This window comes from Lithobates pipiens, unplaced genomic scaffold (assembly GCF_037356315.1).
Source record: "Lithobates pipiens isolate NorthernLeopardFrog02 unplaced genomic scaffold, aLitPip1_a1.2 Scaffold_19, whole genome shotgun sequence".
NCBI classification, from domain to species: domain Eukaryota; kingdom Metazoa; phylum Chordata; class Amphibia; order Anura; family Ranidae; genus Lithobates; species Lithobates pipiens.
In genome coordinates this window covers 441,796,214-441,809,007 of record NW_027507764.1, presented here as the reverse complement: position 1 = coordinate 441,809,007, position 12,794 = coordinate 441,796,214, and the positions used below count along the sequence as shown (strand labels likewise).

The 12,794-nt window shown below is 37.9% G+C and overlaps 1 protein-coding gene across 3 annotated transcripts in view; it reads right to left on the bottom strand.

The window, feature by feature from the left end:
* SNTG1 (syntrophin gamma 1) overlaps nucleotides 1-12,794 on the bottom strand; it is a 923,961-nt gene that overhangs the window by 563,840 nt on the left and 347,327 nt on the right. For all 3 annotated transcript variants that reach the window (XM_077492670.1, XM_077492672.1, XM_077492671.1), the window contains one exon: nucleotides 10,889-10,930. The gene's annotated coding sequence lies outside the window, so the exon portion shown is untranslated. The remainder of the gene's footprint in view (nucleotides 1-10,888; nucleotides 10,931-12,794) is intronic.

Sequence of the window (12,794 nt, the reverse complement as noted above, 5' to 3'; positions counted from 1 at the left end):
TTTCCTGGCAGCTCGCACAGAACCATCCCAACCCTGCATATCTCTATAAAAGCAGAAGAGAGGAGGGGGGGGAGTACACAGTCCTGATTTTCTGGCAGCAGCACTTCCTCCCAAAGTCTATGCCCACAGCCTGCACTCTCCTGCTTTAAGTAAACCCTCTCACTGGTATGCTGTAGGTGTGTGGGGGGGGGGGGATTTGGAGGTATAAGGAGAGCTCTAAGCAGGGAAGGGGGTTTCAGGGGGAGCTCTGCACTAGGGGGAGTTCGGGGCATTTGAAAGAAAGACATTTTTGGTTGTAAGCTGGCCTCTGAAGCCTGCACTCTGTATGTAATGCACTCCTGAACTCTGCACTCTGTATGTAATGTGCTCCTGAACTCTGCACTCTGTACATAGCACACTCCTGAACTGTGCTCCCTGTACATAGCCCACAGCTAAACCCTACACTCTGTAGATAACGCACAACTGAACTATTGAATAATGCCCCTTTAAACCCTCCTAATGTTAGACCCTCCACACCCACCATTTGTCATGCTCGTCCCCAGGGTGTTAAGTGGGGCATGATTGAGTTCCTGTGCCTATTCTCTGAGAGAAAAAAGTCCAGTGTGTGTATATACTGTATATACAGTCACAGTGAAAAATATTGGCACCCCTGCATTTCTGTCAGATGATGCACCACTTCGCCCAGAAAATTATTGCAATTACAAATGTTTAGTCATCCTCATGTTTATTTATTTTGTTTGTATTGGTATGACACACAAAAATGGAAAAACAAAAAGCCAAATCTGACATATTCCACGCAAAACTCCTAAAATGGACTGGAAAAGGTTTTTTGGCACCTTCTAAAAATTGTAAGAAATAATTGCATTCCTGTATTGTGATTTGTAAATAAACAGGTGCTGACAATATATAAATCACACCAGCAACCAGTAAAATTGGTGAAAAATGTACTCAACCTTTCTGTTGTGCGTCTTTGTGTTCCACACTGAGCATGGAGAAGAGAAAGAGCACCAACAATTTGTCTGAGGATTTGAGGAAAAATAGTGGAAAAGCATGGACAATCTCAAGGTTACAAGTCCATCTCCAGAGATCTTAATGTTCCTGTGTCCACTGTGCGCAATAGTGTTAAGAAGTTTATAGCCTATGGCACTGTAATCTCCCTGGACATGGATGAAAGAGAAAAATATATCAAAAGGTTTGCAAAAATGTACCTGAGGAAGCCAAAATCTTTATTGGGAGAATATACCGTGGATAGATGAAACAAAATTACAGCTTTTTAGTAAAACCCATCATTCTTCTGTTTTCAGAAAAATAAATTAGGCCTTTAAAGAAAAGAATACAGTCCCTTCAGTCAAACATGGTGGAGGTTCACTGATGTTTTGGGGGTTGCTTTTCTGCTTAAGGCACTGGATGCCTTGACTGTGTGTGGCATTATGAAATCTGAAGACTACCAAAGAATTCTAGGGTGCAATGTAGAGCCCATGTCATAAAGTTGGGTCTCCATCAGAGGTCATGGGTCTTACAGCAGGGTAATGACCCAAAGCACATGTCAAAAAGCACCCAGAAATGGTTTAAACCAGCCACTAATGAGTTCAAATCTAAATCCCATAAAGCCCCCATGGAGAGATCTCAAAACAGCAGTTGGGAAAAGTAACCCTTCCAATCTGAGAGAACTGGAGCAGTTGGTGCAAGAGTGGTCCACAATTCCAATAGAGGAGTGTAAGCCCTTGTACACACGGTCTGACATTCCGAACACAAAATCCGTCTGATTTTTTCAGACGGATTTTGTCCAAAACTGGTGTTGCATACACACTGTCGGACAAAGTTGTCAGAAAATCTGATCGTTCATAACGCGATAACGTTCGTTCGTTACGACGGGACTACGTTCAGGCTAGTAGCCAATAGCTTTGGTCTCGTAATTTGATCTGAGCATGCGTGGCACTTTGTCCGATCGGAATTCTCTACAAACGATCGGACAAAGTCCGATCGGATCATGTTGTCGGAAAATTTTATATCCAGCTCTCAAACTTTGTTGGTCGGACATTCCAACGTAAAAAGTCCGATGGAGCCCACACATGGTCGGATTATCCGACAACACGGTCCGATCGGACATTTTCCATGGGAATTTACGACCGTGTGTACAAGGACTAAGAATCTCATTGATGGTTGCTAGGGGTATGCTACCAAACATTAAATTGAGGGTGTCAATAATTTTTTCCAGTCCATTTTTGGAGTTTTGCGTGGAATGTGTCACATTTAGCTTTTTGTTCTCAACTTTTTTGTGTCATACAATACAAACAAAATAAACACGAGAATGCCTAAACATTTGTAATTGCAACAATTTTTCTGGGTAAAGTGATGCATTATATGACAGAAATGCAGGGGTGTCAATATTTTTAGCCATGTCTGTACAGTGTGTGTGTATATATATATATACCGGTATATATATATATATATATATATATATATATATATATATATATATATATATATATATATATATATATACTGTATATTATTATCACATATATTTTTTTCTTTACTGTATATAACCAAATACACTAATGTCAGTGCTATAGGCCAATAGAGTGTCTGCCTATATATCATACAAAATCCATCATCTTGATCTACCCACTAAATTACAGTGCAGTTTTATGGAATCATTAGGTAATATCCCATTAAATTGTGCCTGTATATTATTTCAATTGATTTTATACATCAGACTCAGTTGCTTTTCCTTCTCATCATTATTATTGCACTCTTGTATCTCCGTTGGAAAATGCTAATGGTATTACAGGGGCTAGTAGTGCTATTCAGCCTTTAGAGCCTGCTTTAATTCATCATAATTAACTTTGTGCTGTTGAACTTGATTACGGCAATTGTACAAATCATTTACAATTCAAAAATAGATGTTACAGTTAAAGGGTAAAAATGAATACAATACAGTAAACCTTGTTTTACCACAGCCAACTGATAAGATCAATAACTAAAGAGTACCGATTCTTATATATATGAAATAAATTCCAATTTAAAGAGATTTCATTTGGGTAGAACTGTACAGGTTTAGATTTCCCAATACATTTTCATCACCGTTCAAAACAGAGTTCTCTATGCATCCCTGGAATGATCATCATAAGTTGAACTAGGCCTGTCAGATGAGCCAAACTGTTTCTGTTTGCGTTTTTTGCTAGGTAGAAACCATTAGACTGCAATTCTGTTCTGTGCTATTGCATGCACAGAAACGTATGCAAAACAAATAGGTGCTCAATGTCCAAAATAGGTGGGAGTGGGGGAAATCTCAGTGTTTACATCCCAGACAGCGTTGAAGATGTAGTGAAAGGGATCATATATGGCCCTGCATTATCCAAAATACAGCTTTGCGCTTCAAGATGTATGTGACGTTACATACCCATTCTTTCTTTTTATGTTACCAACCATTTCAAAAAGTGAAAAGGAAGGGCTAATAAGTAAGAGAAAAGTAGCAAAAGTAGGACAGGGCAACAGAAATTGAGCTGATCCTGCTTGAGCAAAACAACATAGTAAATATTATAATACAGCCAAGCATCTTTTTTTTACAATTGTTTGGATAAATACAACATGGAATTTTTGTTATATCGCTTAATTTTCCTGATCCAAGATGTAGACCTGATGCAGCTGCTTTCACTGGGAGTGGAGCCTAATGCCAAATATACACAAGCGGAATTTCTGTCAGAAAAATCTTGGATGGTTTTTCTGTTGGAATTCTGCTCAAGTTTGGCTTGCATACACACGGTCCCACAAAAGTTCTCTGAACTTTCGCCCGCCAAGAACGCGGTGACGTACAACACTATGACGAGCTGAGAAAATGAAGCTCAATGCTTCAGAGCATGCATCAAATTGTTTCAGAGCATGCATAGGAATTTTGCGCGTCGGAATTGGTACCGACGATCAGAACTTTTTCTGACCGAAAAATTGAGAACATGTTCTCAATCTTTTGCTGGCAGGAATTCCACCAGCAAAAGATTGATAACCTGTTCTCAATCTTTTGCTGGAGGGAATTCCACCAGCAAAAGACCGATGGAGCATACACATGGTCAGATTGTCCGACCTAAAGCTCACATCGGACTTTTGCTAGTGGAATTTCCGATCATGTGTATGGGGCATAAGAGGTATCTGGCATGAGGGACCTCCTCATGGGAATTTGGGTTTAGCTGCAAGCTATCCTCAAGTCACTCAACAGGTATTTAATGATAAGAAAGAGGTTGGTCCTGGGTAATTACGAACTGGAACATGTGCTCATCATGCAGCTGGAAGCAGGGATGATTTTGGAGGAGCTAGTCCTGAGATAGCATAGCCAAGTTTCAAATTATAATTGCTGTAGAGAGTTATTTTTCTGGGGTGAAGCAGCAGATACCAAAACTGGGGATGAAGCAGAGACTGAAGGTGTAGTTGAGGTGCAGAAGGACTGTGTGTGCAGAGAAGATGCAACTGAGTCTGTGTTAGTTGCAGAGGCACAGTAGGGCTGCAAGTGCAGAAGAGATGCATTGGAGATGCATTGGAGAATGCAGGTTCAGCAAAGAAGCTGTGGTAGCAGAAGAGGTGCAACAGGGCTGCAGGTGCAGTAGAAAGGAAACAGAGATTGCAGGTGATGCTGAGGTGTAGCTGAGCTGCAAGAGCAGCAGAGTCTATGATAGCTGCCAAAGGCAGCAGAGGTGCTGTCCCGGGGGCAGCAAAGGTGGCTGTGTTTACAATGTAATGTGAAGTTCAAGGTAAAGTGGGTAGCTATAGCTACAGTCACAGTGTGTCTAGCTCCAATTTAAATAGAAGTTACCATCCCATGATTTGACGTGACGCATCTGTGACATTCCAAGAAGTGATTGTGTCTGTAGGAAATAGTGGGGTAGTAATTGTGACCTTAAGGAGCATATTTCTAAAAAGTAACTAGACAGTCACAGTAATTTAAAACCCATACATCAGGAAGGTATACCTACAGTAAATGTTTTGGTGTCACATTCACTGGTTTGTAGAATATACCGCAAAGAATAAATAGACATGGCATATATCATTTGAAAATTAGTAAAATATTTAAGCATTTGCAATTCAATGAACAATGTAAAATAAATCACAGTTTTCATATTGTAGACAGTAATATTTACATATATAATATAATGCAACTGTAGAACAGATTTAGCATGTTATATTTATCCATTGCCAAGAAAATAGTGAGCAATAAAGTAAAGAATTCTTCAAGTAGGAAAGAATAAATATGAGACTGAACACTGTAAATAACAGTCAGAGCAAATTCATTAACATTAGCAAGTAATATTTATCATGTTTATATTGTGTTGTTTCCAGAAAGATGTTTTTTCTTAAGTCTCAAGCCATGTTTAACAATAACCCCCATTACCATACATTTTAGTGCTTCCCACTGAAGGGAACAGGGGTATAATCATGTTGGAGAAAGTTGGCTATAGTGTGTCACATCTAAGTCAAGCACTCAGACGCCAAGTCAATTCCTGCATAAATAAGTCAGGTAAGGAGAGGGAAAAGGACACTGAGGTGTGATCAGAACAGTATATGTTGCTCATACTGCTCTGTGGATGAAAGATCAGGGCACAGTGATTCACAGGAAAATAGTTGATCTGTGAGTAGGAATTATGGGCTGTGGAGTAAAATGAGTAATCTCTATCCATCGGATGAGAAAGCCACTACACCTCATGTCATAATAGAAACTTCTTTAATCTATTAAATTGTGAGTAAGAAATAGAGCTTCGACCCACAGATGTATCCATGAGGGGTTTAGAATACAATTAAAACCTCCAGCCAAGAAATCACTCCTTTGCAAATTCCATTATTTTATGGAGGCATTGGAGGATATGAGCAACTTGAGCCTGGTTAGGGATCTACATATTTGCAAGCATTTATAGTTTGCCATTGATAGACAGTTTCACCAATAAGTACCTACTCTCCGGCTCTGCACAGACCTCTGACAGTGTATAGGAAAGAGATTTGTGGAATGTTATAGCCACCCCACATGATTTGGAATATGAAGAGATACTATGAAATCAGCTTGGGTAGTACTTATTTCTAAGTATATGGACATGGTTAGTAGGGAAATGGGTTTCCTGGAAAAAGGCGATACTGACCTTGGACTTCAAAATGTGAAAAGTATAGATAATCTGTGATTGTTTGGACAGTTTGTTCAAACTACAAGCATTGCATGAGAAAATTTTGATGGGGAGGCAGGACATTTTTATAGGTAGAGTACTCAAAAATGTTGTCACTGTCACTTATTGTGCAAATGTGACAATAACAATAAACAGTGGCATGTGACTTTAAATTTATAGTAAAGGCTGACATGGAAGTAACCAGGAAGTAACAGAAGGAAAACAGAGCCAGCGTAAAAGACGAGGAAACGCTGAAAACTGGGGCTGCAGATCTGGATGGGGGGTGATACCTTGTCCCAGCACTTGTGGATATCTATATCAAGGCTTGTTTTTTTATTTGAAAAATGTGAGTGGATTCCCTCCTCTCCCCCCTCCCTTCTAATCCCTTTTCTCAAGTTCACTATTGGTAGTATGATAAATCGGTACAACAAATTACTCTTACCATTATCAGGATTACCACACAGTATTTCTCCCTTTAGCCTAAGCCACTGCTGCTCTAAACCTCTCTGTACCTCCAACGCCAAGGATGTTTTATTGGAATTCCTTATTCACTGTTAACGATGTATTGGTGATTGAAAACAATGAATACCCTTTGTCATGCTTTTTGATATGTTACCAATAAAATATTTTAACAGAACAACGTGAGTGGAACTTATTTTATATTTTATATAAATAAATTATTTTTTAAATGGTAAAGCACTATTGTAAGCTTTGTACCTTACATGTGGGCGATGAGAGTGGAGGCCAATGGTTAACAATAAGCAATCAGTACACCTTGTGATGTGAGACCGGATGAGCTATATGAAGGGGGAAAATCTAAGGAGGCGAAAAAAAGGAGTGATTGTGATCTAGAGCGTTATTAATGGTGGTGACACGAGGATAGTTGTAGATGCACAGAGGTGGATAAATGTGAAGATTTTGACTCCATGTATAGTGATATCACAAATCAACAAAAGGACTGTTTTTTTTTTGCACTATTGGAATTTATAAGGACACTGAGTGGAGTATGGAGCACATTGCACTGTATTGTTTCAAAAGTTCTTTTGATTATTACATTTTATAGAGGATTTCACTTTACATTATGCATATTTTTACACACTTTTTGATATTTCTAATAGCGCTGCACTTATTTTAAATATTAAGCAGCAATAATGGCTAATTAGGTGCAATGAGTGCAGTACCCACAAGACAGGGAAATATAATATCTAATGTGATAGCCTGATTTAGGGTAGGGAGTACAAGGATTCCACTTCCATTTTCAATTCATATATGATTCTGTTTGTTTTTCTAAAACAGCACCAATCGGCCTTGTTTTATTTGCCTGTTATTCCATGGGAATGGTATTCACATTAAGTTTTCATTCTCCGGCAATTTCTTCCATGTTAAAAAACTGCAAATGAAACCTGCTGGTTTCCATTTGTTTAGCTTGTAGCCAGTGGGGAGCAGATTAAAAATGCAATGTCCACTTTCATTCTGTTTTCATTCTTTTTTCAATTTATCATTATTAGTTTCATGCAATGGCTACGGAAAAAGCATCCCGGTAAAAAAGGATTGAAAATAGAACACTGAATAAAAAATCAAGTATTGTTTAAAAGGATTAAAATCTAGTTAAAAACTGACTGGAGAATGATTTAAAGCTTCATGTTCTATCAGTCTTTATCTCTGAATCAGACTGTCTACACATACACACATCCCTAGCACAGCACAAAATGGTACATGCTATCAAACATCCTAAAAGGAATCTCACCACTATTAATAATACTTTTTATTCATAGGAATTTCACCGTCCCTCCAAAAAAGTGTTTAAGGGCACAGCCACTGATTTACAGCTATTAAGCAAGCATCTAACAGAATGTGATGGCATTGGCGAATCTCATGTAAATTAAACTTGTGCATACTGACACCCACATTTACCTGCTTTCAAAATTAGTCTCTCATTTTACTGCATGTCAGCAACACAAAACAGCAATGCTTTTGAAAGTGATCAGAAAGTGTTGTACACATAACAACACTGCACCAAGCCCTGCTGGCTTCTCCCCCCACATTCCCCAAATGCCCTTTGCCTGCATGCTTTGTGCTCTAATGTGTCCCTATTTCCCATCTCACCAAGTCCGGTGGGGAAAGCTTTGGGACCCAGTGGCCACCCAGAGGACCAGGGACATAACGTGAGCCGTGAATGCACTTTGTGGTCTTTTTGTCCACATCTGGCCATGCTGGTTGCTGGCTGGATGGGGGGTACCTATGACCACTTTTTACGGACATTATATCTGCATGAAAAACAGGGACATGCTCACACACTGCAGGACTTCAGGTACTAGCCCTTCTTTTTTAGAAAGATTCTTTCTATACTGCACGCTAAGGTTATAGTACTTCTTTATTATTACCCCCTGCTGTTCGGGGACACATTTGTTTCAGTATGAAGCATCTGCTTTGAATGTTTGGATGCTGGTTTATCTTACCAGCATATACAAATTAAGTATTTTTTCTATCTGACTGTCTAGTTCCACATATGATTGTCCTGCTCTGAAAAATCTGTGCCCCTGGATGTTTCGAGCTTTTGCAAACTGTATTTTGTAAATCCTCTTTTCTGGAGAAGTCTGCTTATACATTTTTTTCTTAGTTAATATTTTGGTTTCAAAACCTTTTCTACTATTCATTTAGTTGCACCTTAAATGCCTCCTATGGGCACCTGCAGTCCTTGGCTTGCTGTGGCATGTGTAGAATCCCTAAATCACCACTAATTGCATTTTGATGTATCTATTTTCAGTGAGTAGGGATATCCCTGAGTTGAATATGCACATGCATATTTTATTATTTGCATATTTATTGATTTTGTTGTTGTTCTATTGTTCTACCAAGATGCTATATATTGATACCAGTATATATATTTGTTTTTATTAGAAAACGTTTGCTTCTAAGTGCTCAGCATCTCCTGAGGAAGCCCGGGTTAAGCGTGAAACATGTTGGGAACAACATCAACCTTGCTGTATCCATGTACCACATGTATTTGTTGTAAAACAGTTTTTTAACTTTTTTAACCAATGTTAAAATAAAATGTTTTTCTTTTAAATGTATCTCTTTAATTCTATCTACTAGAATATGCACCTTAAAAATCCCATAATATCTCAATACGTTTCATAGGGCAACATTGATTAGTTCAAAATGAAACACATTAACTATACTATTGCAACTCAACTATCTCCAAGAACTAATTGGTTTGTTGTACTTGTGCAGCTAAACAATGCATATGTCCACACTGCTGATTATACTGGAGCTTCACTGGATGATTACATTGATCCTAGTCATTTATTCATAGATTTTTTTTTGTAATTACATTTTCAGATAAAGGACTTTTGTCATATTTATTTTATCATATTAATATTATAAAGTCTTAATTATTTGCGTTATAATTCTAATCATCTTGCACAAAATCAAGAAATATTTAATTAACCTTCCTAATTATATTTCAGCATGATTTACAGTAGCAATATGCCTTTGTGCTCAATGTCAAACTGACCTTTTATATAACATCATCATGCCTGGTATGAAGGAAATGTGAACCAACAGGGCTTCAAGATTTTATACGCAGTATTTAATGATTGCAACTGTCCCGGCTCACTTATGAAAGATATATATAAAGCCGTAGCTGCAGAAGGAATTTAGCAAAAAGTACCACCGTAATTAGGCTAGTTACATTATGGTTTCCGGTTTTCTAACCAAAAACTCACAATTCTAGTTCTAGAGTTCTAAAGCGGTGTGCTATAGGCTGGAGAATTAGAACATGATATCCTTGACAGGTGGCAACAAAAACAAAATTATGTTTTGTATAAATCTATGAACAAAATTAACATTGTTTTTTAAGCTCTGTGTGAATGAGGTCTTAAGGGAAAAATCAGCTTAGGTTTGTCCCCATCCTACTCTTTTTTTCCCCTACTGATGAGTGAGATGCCCACCACTCAGGAATAATAGGAAAGTTCAATAAAATGAAAAAGCATGAATGCATATCAATATATATATTGGAAAAGTCCAGATTTGCTCTCAACTTCAGCTGCCTATATCTCTGGATCTATTGAATATTTTGAGCAGATGTGACTGCCACTGTCCAAAATCTTAAGCATTTTTTTAATGTTATGCTTAGTTTGAAATTTTCAGGAGAAAGTTTTAATAAGCACAACAAAGTTGTTCATGGTCCATTTCCACTCTTCCAGTCAGTGTATGAGATGCTTTTTTAAAATGACTAGACATTAAGCTATTTCCTGTGATTCTGCTTTAAAGATCCTTTCCAACTTTGCATACTGTATGAGCAAAAAAGTACATTTCTGTGAATAAATAAAATGAATATCAGAGTAAATATAAAAATGCATATGTGTGTAATGTTTAACCACATGTCAAAATACATGCAATACCACATATTATAAACATATATAAGTGTGAGAGTGTCTTGGATGTAATATTACCCATGACACTACTTGTTATGTTATACCATGTTTAATTTTTAAAAGCAGAGTCATTTTTCAAAATTCAAGCCACCTACAGTGCTTGCCATATCACCCATTAGGAAATGTATATACATAGTATTTTTGCAATCAATTGATAATACAAACTGCTACATAGAAGAGTTACATTTTTACAGTCACAAAATTAAACAAATCAACCAGACTGTCCATTTGTTTATCTTCTCATACAGTCAAAAAGGTAAGATACAGTTAATGTAATTTGCAGAGAAAAATGAGAGCATATCATACCTTCTGTGTTGAGTGCAACATTAATTCTTCTGTCTGGTTCATCTACAAAGGGAAGGGAAAGAAAATATAAAGGTAAGAAGAAATATAGAAAAAAATGTTACCCCCATGATCACAGTAATAAGAAAGTATAATTAGAGATAAGTGGGAAAAAAATCCTAGTAATTTAGGTTGTGATCCCTTAAGAATCACAACTATATTATTACTTAATTCTTTAGAAAATCAAACTTTTCTTATGATTCTTTATTCAGTTGTAGTAGTTCAACTCTGCCATTTTGCTTTGTTTTGATGTATTTATATTTCAGATTCACTCAAATAAAGCAGCACATATTCACTCCTGTCATTTTCAAAGGCAAGAAAATACAGAGAGAAGCTTAAAAAGATGCATACAGAAGTCTATTATTTTGAAGGGCATGGATTAGGAATAATAAATGTGAAATTTGCTTTGAACAATGACACACCAGATCTACAAAAAAAGTTAGTTATACCGATATCTTCAATATATTTTGTTTCTGCATGCAAGCTGGTAAGCGTTCCAGAACAAAAATTGTTCACTTTAGCAATTATCACTGCATAAATGTCAGATATTCATGGCAAAAGGGTAAAAGTAATCTTTTACTAAATGGAAAATTCCCTCACGGGGTTTTTTAGCAGACAAGAAAAATATTCAAAATTGTTGATTCAAATTCTTTTATTTTATCAAAAAGCAATTAACAATTTCAGGGGCCAGGATGGACGTTAGGCAGGGGATCTGCCAGGAAGGAAGCCCATACCAGCCCGATACTGATCCGTTATTCTCAAATGTTTTTGCTTGATGTAGAGTGGCACAATGACATGCCTGTCTATGTGAGTACCCCATATGGGGGTTTTATTGTGATTAATAAACTGTTGAAACTATATCACACTATCAAGTCATTTTTTTCCACTAATAAACTGAGGTATTGCGCTGACAGGTCCAGGATTCTGATAATACTGCAGAGCCCAGAAGTGGTTTCCAAGCGTCACTAAGCTTAAATGCAAAAGTCACACTCTCTGAGGTGAGCATTTATTACCTAGGGGGATACCTGAATGTGAACACTGCATCACCCACACAGCAGTTCCCGAATCACATGGACTTCAAGCACTTTTTGAACTGACACAACTAGATGTCACACACACTCACATAAGTACTTTTTAATTAATTAGGGGATCAACCTTGTATCCTATCATAACTGGTATAACTATTAACCACATGGATGCACGTTAGCACTTTATCCACTTACCGACCAGCACACAACGATGTACATCCTATTTTTGAAGAGGGATATCTCGGTAATGGCAGCAGCTGCTGCCACAACTGAGATATCCATCTCTTCAGGCGCTGGTCAGCTGTACGATAACGGTGGTCTCCGCGGCGGATTTGCCGCAAGATCACCGCTATCGGCGGCGGGAGAGGTGCCACCCCCCCTCCCGCCGCCCTCCCACACCTTCCGCCGCTTACCGGTGCCGTCGGTAGCGGCGGAGGCGATCGGGTCCTTTCGCTAGCTGGGTATGGAGACGAGTGAGGCTAAGATGGCCCCCATTCGTCTCTATACCATAGGAGGGCGGAAGCAGTGTCAAAACGTCACTTCCGCCCATACCTCTTAAAGGTATATTTTTTTTAATGTCATTTTTTCTTTTTGTTGCATTTTAGTCCAAATATGAGATCTGAGGACTTTTTGACTCCAGATCTCATATTTAAGAGGACCTGTCATGCTTTTTTCTATTACAAGGGATGTTTACATTCCTTGTAATAGGAATAAAAGTGATCAATTTTTTTTTAAACAGTGTAAAATAAAATCAATTAAAATAAATAAGAAAAAAAAAAGGTTTTTAAAAACACCCCGTCACGGCGAGCTTGCGCACAGAAGCGAGCGCATGCGTGAGTAGC